This window comes from Sabethes cyaneus, chromosome 3 (genome assembly GCF_943734655.1).
Source record: "Sabethes cyaneus chromosome 3, idSabCyanKW18_F2, whole genome shotgun sequence".
NCBI classification, from domain to species: Eukaryota; Metazoa; Arthropoda; class Insecta; order Diptera; family Culicidae; genus Sabethes; species Sabethes cyaneus.
Window position 1 is genome coordinate 52,425,797 of NC_071355.1, and position 14,834 is coordinate 52,440,630.

The 14,834-nt window shown below is 40.4% G+C and overlaps 2 non-coding genes across 2 annotated transcripts; both read left to right on the forward strand.

Annotated features, from left to right (window-relative positions):
* The first annotated feature begins 805 nt into the window (after positions 1-805).
* Positions 806-877, forward strand: Trnap-ugg (transfer RNA proline (anticodon UGG)). Its single transcript has one exon. It is a non-coding gene; the product is annotated as a tRNA-Pro (tRNA).
* Positions 878-1,505: 628 nt separating this feature from the next.
* Trnaa-agc (transfer RNA alanine (anticodon AGC)) lies at positions 1,506-1,578 on the forward strand. Its single transcript has one exon. It is a non-coding gene; the product is annotated as a tRNA-Ala (tRNA).
* The last annotated feature ends 13,256 nt before the right edge of the window (positions 1,579-14,834 follow it).

A 14,834-nucleotide genomic window follows, 5' to 3' on the forward strand; every position in this document is an offset into this window, starting at 1 on the left:
TCCTTAGACCACTTCTGTCAACATTTGAAGTGATTCGGTTCAGCCGTTTTCGTGAAATCTTGCTCACCGACTATGAAAACACGGTTTTGAGAAACACGCGTTCACAGTTTCGCGTTCCTTCTTCAATCGCTCTGATACGTCGTTACAAATATGCGTATAATTTAGTTAATATTTATCGGATTGGCAGGAAATTTTCTGTGTGCATACTGAAATATATGTACACTACGATCATGAAATAAACAGAAAATCAATTTTTCGAAAATTCTAACTCTTAAGTTAAGAACAGTCGGCAAAAGAAGTTATCATCGTTTTGGAACGATTATCCTAAGAATTGTGTTAATCGTTACCACTTCCCTTTTTCAATAAGCGTGCTCACACAAATAGTGGTTTGACATGGCGAAATTGAACGAATTATAGTAAAAATTTATTGGACAACAATCGAATTCCAGTGACTTGAAAAAAGCGTAAATTGCTGAAGCACTAGCATCTTATGAAAGGTTATTTATTTACACGCATATCGGTGCTTCACCCTACACAACACACACAGGAACTTGACATTGGTTTTTCAATTGCATCAATTTCACTTCTAGTTATCGCGTTTCATATCGCGATAAGTCGTATATATAAGCTGTGCGAACGATCATCATCATGCATACGTCAGCGTAGATGATTGTATTATTTGCACTGATTCATTTCGAAGCAAATGTCACAACATATGTAAATTAATTCCAACATCATGTGTAAGATTTTTGAATGGAGGTCATGCTGTTGATTTTATGCATTTTGAGTCTAGTGAGCCTCGTGAGGCTCAATGGTCTAGGGGTATGATTCTCGCTTTGGGTGCGAGAGGTCCCGGGTTCAAATCCCGGTTGAGCCCGTATGTTTTTTTGTTCTGTCAAGTTTGTTTTTTTTTAATAAACTTGACTGATGATAGAGATCAAATCAGAAATTCATTAGCTCGTAAAAAACGATTAGAAGATAATTGTGAAGCACTAGTTTTTTGTTTCTTAGTTCTGAATTCGGATTGAAATACTGCACGTACGTAATGGAACGATGGGCGTTTAAAAGCCTTTTCGCTTTACTGAGCGCGTCTTCATTTATGCCAGTCCTGGCTCCATAATCAGGGAGTCCAGCATAATAAAACCGCAGTCATAAGTACGTTTACGAGGGTTGGTTGGTAATCATGAAAATATGTAGCTTTTCCGAAGGAGTACTGCTTTCGCGCTGGTTTCTCTATATAACGTAGGCACATATTACCGTTTCAAGAGCACCATTAACTATGTTCATTCGTCTATCTATCTCTGCTCGTTTTCTTACGGCGAAGCTTTCCTTTGACAATTTAACGACCGCACAGCACTCTGGTCTTTTGAATACGACCACTACCATAAAACGCTTGACAATACAATCTGGTTTGCTGCTACTCTACATCTCCCTGCATTTATTTTTATTAAAATATGTTTTGCTACTCAGTTGAAATATGGTAGTAGAAAGCCGTCGTCATCGAAGGGGATGTAGCTCAGATGGTAGAGCGCTCGCTTAGCATGTGAGAGGTACGGGGATCGATGCCCCGCATCTCCAAGAAGCTTTTTTTTTACTGTCGACTGTACTTAAGAACTCTCTCTGTGATAATAATGACTGAAACGAATGAAATTTAAAACCATTAATTTTATGCTACAGAACGGTACTTTCATTAGTGTTAGCATTCAGATTTTTTATGGGATTCGGAATAAAAAATGCATTATTCTTCTTGACCTGTTCACCATTTCTGTTCAAGATGGAAACTTACCCAATCGAATTCGAGCAACATTCGTGGCGCAAAAAAGTCGGTCGTTTGAAACATTACCAAAATTGCATGAAACCGGATAGTTTTTCGTGTATTCTTCAAGTAACTCAAACATTTCCGTCACTTACTTGGAACGTTGCGACAATGCGTCCATACCATAGCTAAACAAAACATGTCTAGGAATGAATACATAAATGCAAGTAAACATTTTCATCAAGCACGGAATCGAATGGGTCGCCTTTCGTAGAGAGTGAGTGATTAAAAGTGTATAGCCATTCTGAGCGTGACTGTAGAACATATGCACTGTAACGGTTCATAGAAGCGGACAAAGCAGTTAATGGGAGCTTTGGACGATAGTCAGAGGCTATATTAGTATACGCAGCAGCGTATCTAAAACGGTCAGCTTACTAGCTCAAAACACAAATCTGCTCATTGGGTGAGACAACAACATGCACATACCTACAGAGAAGCATGGTACGTCGGTTCACACGGGTTTATCAATGAGGAGGATGGCTGTTTTAGTTATCAATTAGCATCACCATCACCATGAACTCCGAGTGCGTTATCTTCCATCTTTAGTAGAAGCCGTCCACGAAAGGAGCACGGCCTATCTCATTGGTGAAGATGATCCACTGTATGCTTCAATTGTTTCGGAAATCAATTATCATCTATCTACTCTACTGCTCACCACGAAGCGAGGGACGGTGGTCACTCGTACCGTACACTCCGGTAGCTCGACCTGGGTCATCTTGAATCACTCACGTAGACATCGTTCCTACGATGATGGCAATGATGGTGATGACGGTGAGCACGTGCTGTCCCTTGTCTTTGAGCTTATAGTGGTGCAACCATTATGAACGGCCGCTTAGCGGGCCAGCGAGGGGAAAGCGGGTTTAGACCGTGTTTACGTGAATTATCATTCTCAGCTTGAAGCTTGGGCATGGGCACCTAGCTGGAGCTGTTGCCTTCAACGTTTTGGACCATGGGAGTGAACATTTAATCAAAAACGTTATCCACGAGTTTCAGTGCTTAGAGCCGTAAAATAACTAGGGCGATGGCGAAAAAAATGTAAATCCTGATCACGCCAGTAGTGGAATCGAATCGACGACGAAGGCAGCGGCAGCAGCACCATCAGCATCGTAAAGCCAAAATAAGGTTAAGAACAACAGACCGTCAGCAAAGCATTATTATTATCATTTGGAACATCATTCCATCTTTGTGGGCTCAAGGCGATCGCCTTTGGTTATGTCTTGGACACTTGCCGCAGCAGCAGCAGCAGCAGCAGCAGCAACAGCAGCAGCCAGCATAGAGTCACCATTCGGTTTGGTTTTCCAATTGTGCCACACTTGCTAGCCTAGCTAGAGAGGTTTGTGTTTCGGCAAGCTTTGGCGTGCTAAGCGCAGGCATCCGAATCGTGCCTCGCCGGACCTGATGGCTCACTCACGTACAGATGTTGCACTGGCTCTTACATAAGAACTGCGCAAATGAAAGAGGAATTTGTTTAATTCACCTAGCAGCAGTTAGCATTTCGGTTTATGGGGAATTGGAAAGCTGATTGAGTAAAAATCAAAATAATAGTTTTCATGTTGTGGTGTTATGTTTAGTAATAAAAATAGTGAAAGGTATTTTATAGTTTTACTACGACAGGAGCAATTGCGTGCACCTTAACTCTCCATTATTGTATCATGGACCTAATCAATGGCTTCTGAAGCAGATACTTCCAGAACGTTAACGCCACACGCTTTGTCCGAAGGCACTTATTATTTAACTTTCATGCACCTCAAATTTTTCTTCACAGGATGTTAGTATTGGTCAAAACTATTAATTTTAGAAAGGTCCTAAAATATTCTATCTTGGGTTTTTTGAAAAATTCAATTTTTAAGTTTACAAAGGAGTCATTTCCTCTCAAGTGATCTCACCCGTTGTAATCGACCGCCTCCGATTTCAACCAAATTTGGTATATGTAATTGTTCATTCCAACTCCACATTTAATTTCCCAAAGTTTTGTACGGAATGATCAATCTCTCTTGCAGTGACATGCAGTGAAAAATGAGTTTTTTCAAAAATATGAGAAAAATAAAGAAGCAGCACTGCAAGGGGGATTGATCAATCCGTAAAAAAAACTCCTACTACTTAAACTACGTAAACTACGGCTCCCACGTTCCCTACCAGCAACCATGTACTTCATTTTGGCGGTATTAAAGGTAAGTCCCAATCTCGCAGCTTTCCTTTTAAAGGGCCTGAAGGCCTCTTCCACTGCTCGACGGTTGATTCCGATGATATCGACGTCATCCGCAAAATCAAGAAGCATGTGAGATTTCGTGATGATAGTTCCATTCGTTTCCACGTTTGCCCTTCGTAATGCACCTTCCAAGGCAATGTTGAATAGCAAGTTAGAGAGTGCATCCCCTTGCTTCAGTCCATCCAACGTCACGAAAGCAGCTGCGGTCTCACCCGCTATTCTAACGCATGATTTGGATCCGTCCAGCGTCGCACGAATCAGCGTAACTAGTTTCGTTGGAAAACCATGTTCTAGCATTATTTGCCACAGCTCATTTCGTTTAACTGAATCGTACGCCGCTTTAAAGTCCACAAACAGATGGTGTGTCTGCAAGTTGTACTCCCAGAACTTGTCTAGCAATTGACGCAGGGTAAACATCTGATCCGTCGTGGAGCGACCGTCACGAAAACCAGCTTGGTACTCGCCGACGAAGGACTCCGCTAACGGTCTCAGGCTGCAGAACAGGATACGGAAGAGCATCTTATAGGCAGAATTGAGCAATGTAATTCCTCGATAGCTTTTACATTCGAGTCGCTGCCCCTTTTTAAAAATGTGGCAAATGAGGCCATCCAACCACTCCTCTGACATTTGTTCTTTCTTCCAAATCCTGACAATGATCCGGTGGATTGCTTCGTACAGCCGATCGCTCCCCGCTTTTAGAAGTTCACCCGGGATACCGTCCTTCCCAGCAGCCTTACCGTTTTTCAGCTCACTGATTGTCTTCTTAACCACAGGAGGTTGGTGGCTCCACAGCTTGGCCATCGCTTATAATTCTTATTCTGTCCCTGCTGATCTCACGTTTAGCTTTCCATTCAACAGTGTCTGGAAGTGCTCCTTCCACCTGGCTGTTACCGTCGTTTTGTCAGTAAGCAGGTTGCCATCACTATCACTGTACATCACAGGCATTGCACGTCACCAGTATGCTAAAATTCTTGCATCTCACCGTTTTGTAGAAACTCCGTGTTTGGTTACTGGTGTATCGCGCCTTTGCGCCGGCGAGCACGCGCTCCTCGTACTCGCGTTTTTTTAGACGATGGGTTCTTTTTTCCACAGCTCTAGTCTCTCTGTACCTCTTTATGTTTTGACGCCTTGGCGGGGTGAGCATGCGATTCCTGTCCTGGTTCTTTTAATCTGTCACTCTCTGGCATTCGGAATCAAACCAGCTGTTATGCTGTCTTCCACGCGTCGTGCTTACCGCCTCTTTCACAGCTGTTTCGATGCCACTATGGATGCTCCTCCACAACCCATTTATATCTCTTCCTTTTACCTGATGTTCAACGATTCGTTGAACAAGCGTACTCCACTGCCACGTCATCTGCCGTCAACTGCTGGATGTTGAAACGCAGCGTCCTCTCAGTGCGAGCCTTCGTCGTTTTCCTTGTGAGAATCTTACACACTACGAGATACTGGTCACAGTCGATATTTGGTCCCCGAAAAGACCGTACATCGATGACATTCGAAAAGTGTCGACCGTCAATCAAGATATGCTCGATATGAGAGCTAGAGTCCAGGGATGGTTTAATCACGTTGACTCAATTTTGATTCATTTGACAGTACCGTCTCAGTCGAGCCAAATATGACAATGTTATGTATGGGACATTTGTAGAACTAGTTCTAATCTACAATTTTTCTGAACAAAGTTTTGTTGTATCTTTTGTAGTTACGGTGCTACAACGTTAGTAACTCATCTGTGACTAAATGAACGTTCATTTAGTCACTAATAAGATACTAGCATTGTCGCGCCGTAACTATAAAAGATACAGCAAAACTTTATTCAGTAAAATTATAGATAATAACCTGTTCTACAAATGTCTCATATACAACTTTGTCATATTTGGCCCCGTTAAGACGGTACTGTCAAATGAATCAAAATTGAGTTAAAGTGATCGAACCATCCTTGCTAGAGTCTCCATTTGGATGCCTCCAGGTGTGTTTCCGAATATTCAAACGTGGAAATCAGGTGCTATAGGTGGCCATTCCTCTGACCGCGGCAAAACTTATGAGCTTCAGACCGTTATCATTGGTCGACAGATGAAGGCTATGTCTTCCAATGACTGGACGGAAGAATTCCTCCCTCCCGATCTGCGCATTTGCATCTCCGATGATGATTTTCACGTCGTGTTTCGGGCACTCTCCATAGGTCCTCTCAAGCCTGTTGTAAAACTCGTCCTTAGCATCATCGGATTTATCATTTGTCGGTGCACATAAGTTGATTAGGCTGTAGTTGAAGAATTTACCCTTAATCCTCAACACGCATATACGGTCATCTACGGGCCTCCACCGGATAACTCGCTGCTTTTGTTTCTCCAACACTACGAAACCGACTCCATGTTCTACTTTTTTACCGCTACTGTAGTAGATGTGGTACTTGAAACAAGTGCCTGCAATAGGGTCTATTGCACGGAACTCCCTTTCTTCGGAATTTGGCCATCGAACTTGCTGTATAGCAGTGATTTCCACTCCGAATCGATGCAGCTCTCGAGTAAGCAAGCCAGCTCGTGCCGGTTCATGGAGAGTTCGAACATTCCAGGTACCAAGTTTCCAACCCTTATCCATTATTCATTTGTATTGTTTAGACTGTATTTTTATCGCTGTCAATTTTACGAAAATTGGAAGTGCAGAAGGCTCCAAATCGTGACGAACGGCAAAATATGGTGGGAAAGTCACGCGCCTGGAAACTGAACACCCAGATGCTGACGAAGTCTTATTGTCTTCTCATGGATGATGATACTTACGTCAAGGCGGACTTCTGGCAGCTTCCGGGGCTACTGTTCTTCACCGCCCAGTACAAGTTTGGAACATCGAGAGGAAGTAAGGTAGCAGAAACTATCAAAGTTTGCCAACAAATACATGATTTGGCAAGCGATTTGCTCATGTGGCAAATGGAGTGCGCCGTTCGGGACTACCGGGACTGTAAACGGGCAGGTCTACCTCAAGGAGTGTCTACAGAAGCGTCTGCTTTCTCTGTTGATGCCAATGAATGTCCTATGATCTTCTGGTCGGATCTAGCTTCGTGTCCCTATTCAAAGGATGTTCTGGAGTGGTACGAAGCCAATGGGGTCATTTTCGTACCCAAGGACATGAATCCCTCCTCTCCAACGCACCGGAACTAAGGCCCATCGAAAAATACTGGCCTATTATGAAGCAGGCACTACGGAAGCATCCCAACGAGTTCAGATCTGAGAAAGACATGCAAAAAAGTGGGTTTCCGTACAAAAGAAGCTGCCGCCAGATGTTCTACATAACCTTATGAGTCGACTACCACCTACACTTTCGCCATCGTACAACCTCGTAGCGTCTTTCTGCACTGTCCGCTCATGAGGCTAGCAACTCGTGAACAGTCAACAGCCCGTGATGGCGATCACGAGCGAGAGCAAAGGCCGTGACTGTTAGCCAAATTCACGCTCGCAAAAACTCGTCGCAATTCATGAATAAATAAGAGCGAGAGTCCGAAAGAGTTGTTCATACCGGCGTGTTCGTTAGAACAGAAACGGTGAGAAAGTTAGACAACACGAGAGTGGGTTTCGCAACACTGATGACAAGCAATAAAGAATGCGAATGACCGTAAGAAAATTTACAAAATGCATTCGCTTTAATGCACTTCATAAAATACTGCTTGATCAATACACGAAGACCTATCAGTAGTTGGAAAATTCATGAAAAAAATAATATTTGAATAGATATACCGTGGACCCCCGTTCGTTTGACCGTTTTTAATCTGAACACTTTTTAATTTGAACCCCGCTGGTTTGCACGATGTGGAAATTAAAAATGGTTCAAATTTCATTCTCAACATGACATCATTTGTTTATGCAGACAATGCACATAAACATGTTTGTACTGACCTAGCGTATTTAATCGGTTTCACATTTCGTTTTCCTAACGATTAAGATAGAAATCCGATCGGAAAATGTAATATTCGCACTTGCAACTGCCAACTAAAACAAACCACCAAAACAATAACAAAGAGCAGGGCCGCCAGTTCACACAGGTTTCAGCATATTTCGGGTTATCAGTTGTTCAAATTAAAAAGTAACCCCGTTAGTTTGCATGAGAAATCGTTCACTGTATTCACCCCTTTCGAACATAAACTACCTATCTTCTCCATCGATATCTATCATCTTTCAGCTGTAGATTTCATCACGAACAAATCTGATGGGGAACGTCGATATTTGTTCGAAAATTTTCTGTTTAATAATGAATTTGACCAATTTAGTAGACTTAATTTTCCTGGAGAGACTGGTAAATGACTGGATAATGCGTACCGTCGAGTACTTTGCGCACTTGTGGGCATAAAATTGACTCTACAGTGCACTAGCTCATAGCCTCCTATCCAGTCCAGCCGAATTTCTGTAACGGCATTGACACCAGACAGAGACACCATTGTCGCTGTACTACTTACTGTTTGACCAAATTTACTTATTTGAAGGCCAGAAAAGGCAATCAACCACATGCTTTTTCAAAGTGCGTAGCAACCTTTTCTAAAAGCACCTTTTGATAAATTCGAGTGGGTCGCTTTTCAGTTCAATCAATGCTGAAGCTTTTGTTGAAAACTATGATCTTTTTTTTTATTTTGCAGTTTTTCGGGTACTCTGCCGATCGCTCGAAGTCCGGGGATTTGTGCATCCATAGTGACGGAGTTGTATTTTGTCAGCAAATTCTCCCCAGTTGTTATGCAGTAGGATTGCGAAACTCCTGCCGCTTCGGAATTCCAATCGTTTTATCTTACATTTGGAATAGTTCAGCAATACAGTTAACTTACGAACGAATAGTTCGAAACTTTCTATGCGATCGGATAGGATCGATTAGTAATAAATATCAAAGGCCAACTGTGATTCTAAAGTCGAAAAAAGAAATGGAAAAAGCAAAGAAAAAATAATACCGTCATCCGGGGATACTTGCAACACTTTTGAACTTTGACTTAGTATAACTTTCGAAGTATACCGTTTAGGTCCAAGTGTAAGTAGCCAAAACTTGTATAGTGGTGAGTACTTTTGATTTATGATTATGAGAAAAAATATAAACTAAATGAATTTATAAAATGAACCGAGGAGTGTTGCAAGTTACCCAGTAAATGGGGTTATTTGCAACACTTTTCTGATTTTGCGATTCTTATGATTTTATATCTGATTTCAAACCGCGAATGACTATTTTGAGATATTTTGAATGTATTTGTACTAAAACAAGAGATACTGGAGGCGTTTTTTATTTCCCAATTTCGTCTATCGCTTTTTTAAAGATATTCGGTGAAAATGCAGCATGTCGGCGAACTCCAAATTGCTGTTTCAAAGCACGTGGAATTATCCACAATTTTAATTTTTCTGGAGATGGTGGTAGACAAAATAACGTCGTACAGATGCAAACTTACTTTGTACATACTGTCTATTACGATAATTTTCATTTTTACAAGTGCTGCAAGCCGCACCATATTGGAAGTAACAACCCGAATTCATCGTTTCTTCTCCAAGTTCAAAATATAAACAAAGCTCAAAGTTGCTATTTGTCTGCTTATATGATGCACTTATTGTGTACAGGAACCAAACAATAAAAAATAATTCCATGTCAATGAACTGACGCAACTTTGCATATTCATTTTTCCTACTCTGAAAGTGAAATTATTTTCCAATCGTATAAAAACAAGCAAAACAATGATGTAATGGATTAAACTTAACTAAACAATAGGTAAACGTCCCTTCTTTAAAATGGCATTGGGTACAAATGGTTATATTAACAAACAAATGCGTTATAGCTGTCAAAAGCGCGATTCGCCAAAGTGTTGCAAGTAACCCCGGTGTTGCAAGTATCCCCGGATGACGGTATAGTAACAATCGTTAGATTACAAATTTATTGGCAATTCAGTAAAATTTTGAAAATTTACAAAAATTAAGGCATTGCGAAAAAAGTGGTTGTTGATTCCAAACTTGGTCGACTAACACTCTTCGAAGACTTCACGGCTGCCTCCCATGGGCCGCCGAAGTTAGGAGTTCGCGACGGAGTGAACTTTCACGCGATGTTATGGCAATCCCGAGCAGAAGCGAAGAGCAAAATAATATCAAAATGTGTTATTGGAAATCGAATAACTGATATCAAACATTGCTCTTGTTTTGGCTGACATAGTTGGTAAAATAACAAAAAATAATATCAAAATTTTACTCCTTTAAGGCCAAAAGAATAACTACTTGTGTTATTTGAATAACAAAGCAATAACATGACTGTATTCAGAGTTTAGAATAACATATTTTAGTATTCTTAAGGTATTGAATAACAAATGCAGTAGTATATCAGATATTAAAAAATCATTTTATAAAATACTAGCTGACCCGACAAACTTCGTATTGCCACAAATTAACCTGTGTTGTACATAAATCATGAATCTCGGCTGATCTTTGTCACAATCTCGAGTTTTGCAAGCCCCCCAGTGGGCGGCGCTTCCGACGGCGGGTCACCGGCAACACTCGCGACCGTCTCGTCCTGAATGATCTAGTGTTACTATAGATAGTTTTTGTGGTCTTGTATTGACTAATGTTTTATGGAAGAGTCGAATTCGATTAGTTTTTGAGTTTCGCAAAAATTTCTGTTTTATTTGTATGAGAGTCCATATCCCCCTACCACAGGGGTGAGAGGTCTCTAACTATCGTAAAATAAATTCAAGACTCCAAAATCTCCCACATGCCAAATTTGGTTCCATTTGCTTGATTAGTTCTCAAGTTAAAAGGAAATTTGAATTTCATTTGTATGGGAGCTCCCCTCTTAAAAGGGGAAGGGGTCGTAATTCACCATAGAAAAAAATTCTGCCATCTAAAACTCCCACATGCCAAATTTGGTTCCATTTGATTGATTAGTTCTCGAGATAAGAGGAAATTTGCATTTCATTTGTATGGAAGCCCACCCTCTTAAAGGGGAGATGGGCCATAACTCGCTTTCTAAAGAATAGAGGGGTCTCAATTCACCATAGAAAAAAATCTTGCGTCCAAAACCACTTACATGTCAAATTTGGTTCCATTTGCTTGATTAGTTTTAGAGTTATGAGGAAATTTGTATTTCGTTTGTATGAGAGCCCCCCCTCTTAAAAAGGTAAGGGGTCCTAATTCATCATAGAAAAAATGGTTGCCTCCAAAAACACCTACATGCCAAATATGGTTCCATTTGCTTGATTAGTTCTCGAATTATGAGGAAATTTGTATTTTATTTGTGTAGAAGCACCCCCTCTTAAAGTTGGGAGGGGTCCTAATTCACCATAGAAAATATTTTTGCCTCTAGAAACCTCCACATGCCAAATTTGGTTCTATTTGCTTGATTAGTTCTCGAGTTATGAGGAAATTTGAATTTCATTTGTATAGGAGCCCCCCCTCCTGAGGTGGGTAGGGGTCCCAATTCATCATAGAAAAAAATTTTGTCTCCAAAAACACCCACGTGCCAAATTTGGTTCCATTTGCTTGATTAGTTCTCGAGTTACGAGGAAATTTGTATTTCATTTGTATAGGAGCCCCCCCCCCTCCTAAAGTGAGGAGGGGTCCCAGTTCATCATAGAAAAAAATTTTGTTTCCAAAAGCACCCACGTGTCAAATTTGGTTCCATTTGCCTAATTAGTTCTCGAGTTATGAGGAAATTTGTATTTCGTTTGTATAGGAGCCCCCCCTCTTAAAGTGGGGAGGGGTTCTAATTCACCATAGAAAATATTCATGCCCTAGAAAACCTTCACATGCCAAATTTGGTTCCATTTGCTTGATTAATTCTCGAGTTATGAGGAAATTTGCATTTCATTTGTATTGGAGCCCTCCTTCCTAAAGTGGGGAGGGGTCCCAATTCATCATAGAAAAAAATTTTGTCTCCAAAAACACCCACGTGCCAAATTTTCTTCCATTTGCTTGATTGGTTCTCGAGTTATGAGGAAATTTGTATTTTGTTTGTATAGGAGCCCCCCCTCTTAAAGTGGGGAGGGGTCCTTATTCACCATAGAAAATATTCTTGCCCTCGAAAACTTTCACATGCCAAATTTTGTTCCATTTGCTTGATTAGTTCTTCAGTTATGAGGAAATTTGTGTTTCATGTGTATAGGATCCCCCCCTCCTAAAACGGGGAGGGGTCCCAATTCATCTTAAAGTGGGGAGAGGTCCTAATTTTCTATAGAAAATATTCTTGCCCTCGAAAACATTCACATGCCAAATTTGGTTCCATTTGCTTGATTAGTTCTCGAGTTATGAGGAAATTTGTATGGAAGCCCCCCCTTTTAAAGAGGAGAGGAGTTATAATTCCCCTTATAATGAGGGGAGGAGTCTCAATTTACCATAGAATAAATTCTTGTCACCGAAAACATCCACATGCCAAATTTTGTTCTATTTGCTTGATTAGTTGTCGAGTTATGCAGAAATTTGTGTTTCATTTGTATGGGAGCCCCCCCTCTTAGTGGGGGAGGGGTTTCTAACCATCACTAAAACCTTTCCTGGCCCCAAAAAACCTCTACATGCATATTTTCATGCCGATTGGTTCAGTAGTTTTCCATTCTATAAGGAACATACGGACAGACAGACAGACAGACAGAAATCGTTCTTTACAGGTATAGATTTATAATCTAAATGTTTTTAATCAATAAAAAATTTGTATAAAATATATCGAATGTCATTTAAAGGCCAAAATAAGATGTGATAACAAAATCAGTTATTAAACTCATCTTACAACCACTGTTTTAAATATCTTCTCGATAACAAAATGTGTTATCAATGTATCTCCATATCTATTCAATAACAAAATATAGCATTATAACACAGTTTGATATTGTTTTTATATTATTTTGCTCTTCGCTCCTGCTCGGGAAAGGTCGTTGCCAATAATTCAAATGTAACATTTTCAGCTTTCGAGTTTGCAGGGCCGACATCTTAGAGTGGGCGGAAGCCATCACTGTTCCCCCTTCTTTGTTTGCGTGTGACAACCAAGGCTGCATACCTCAGTCCTTACCACGTGGAGGTAGGGATAGGAGTTGGTGAATAGAGGTGGCAGATTTGCACATGTTCACTCTTTGCCAGGCCTTCACACGATGTCACGCTACCTATTTCAGTTGTCGTTGACGGATCATGCAGCAAGTTGTTCAACTCAAAGGAGATTATTGGCTCCCTAAAAGTTGAGACCGATATCGGAATGGATCTCGATGGGTAGACCTCGACGGAGTATGAAGAGTCGCAAGACACCTAAGAAATAGAAACCAATGACAGCGTATGCACATGTGGGAGTATTACGAATCTCGGTAAGTTGTAATACAGTGATATAGAAGCAGCGAAATCAACTTTGAAAAATATAACTTGTCAGTATTTTACTATTTGAAGGTTGGTTTCTCGTACTCCACATGCTCCATAGGATTCTAATGTTGGTCGAATGAAATCGTTGCGGTAGATCAAGGAGATAATTTGGCATTTTCCACACCTTGACGTGGTTCCACCGCACCGGTGTTCCTCAGCTTCTGAATGGACGAGACTCTGTTTGCGGTAAATATTAGCTACATTGACTGAGAAAATAGAGAGGCCCTGGATCACCGAACCAACGTGTCGTTCAGGGAGTAATTGAATGACGACTTTGCTGAATCCTCGAGTGGAGCTGGTCGAATCTTTGTAATCGCACGCGTTTCCTTGAAAACCATCTCGGCGAGGTAAGTAGAAAGCCTCCCATTTATCGTTGAATCTTCTTCAACTTAGCATGTAATTTTAACCCTAAGAAGTTTATATCCTGTGCTCGCGTAATGTCGGGCCCTTGCTTAATGAATTAATAACTAAAACCATTTTTCGTGAGCAAATTTTGTGAAATTATTGGCGCAAAGCCGAAGTATAGATATTACCCAGCTAGCATTTTCATATGTATAAAAAAGGTAAAAATCAGCATTACGTACAGATATACATGCTAAATAATTCGTATTTCATGCGCAAAATTGGCATATCCGTACTATTTTGGAGGCGATATACGTGATTACGAATAATTTTGAGCGTTACGACTATATAAGTATTTATATACGATAATATCCGATTAAGCGCGAGTCGCTCCGTACTACTCTACGATTTTGTGCTGAAAATCGTATGTATGTCAGTCATTATCATTATATACGACAAAAAATCAACTTGATTCCACATTATCCAGCTTTAGTTACGATTTCGAGTTTGTTAGGAGATATTTACGATAGTTTTCGTACATTGATATACGAGTTTGTGCTAGCTGGGTATGTCACACCTCCTTCTTTAAAAAGAATGGTGTTGCCGTTCAGAACAAAAAACATTACATTGAATTAGGATGATAGAATTTAAGGTTAATTTTTCAGATTTGTTTGCGACAAATGTATCATTCATTACTCTGAATCATATCAGTGTGGTCTATTCTGTATTTAATGGATTTTTTTCCTACTTTTTGCGTTCAGGTAGACGCCCTCTCAGGTTGATGCTCGTTCCGATTGTTTGTCTATTTCTGAACTTCTTTTTTATGGCATACGTACTTACGTTTTGTTTGCAGCTTCAATTTTCATTTACTGGCATAAGATAAATGATCATAAACTAGTCCCACCGTTGTTGATAAATAATAATAATAATGATATAATGCGTTCATTATAGAGCTGTGTGTAATAATGTAAATTGGCAATTTTTTCCACGACACAATTTTCGATACTCTACATATACGTTTCAGCTTTCAGGTGAAACATTTGAAGCGATTATAAACCTTCTCCTGTAGGCCGAAATGAGAAAGAAAATAAAAGCTCAACCTGAAGAGTTATTGCTTCTGAACAGAATGTACAGT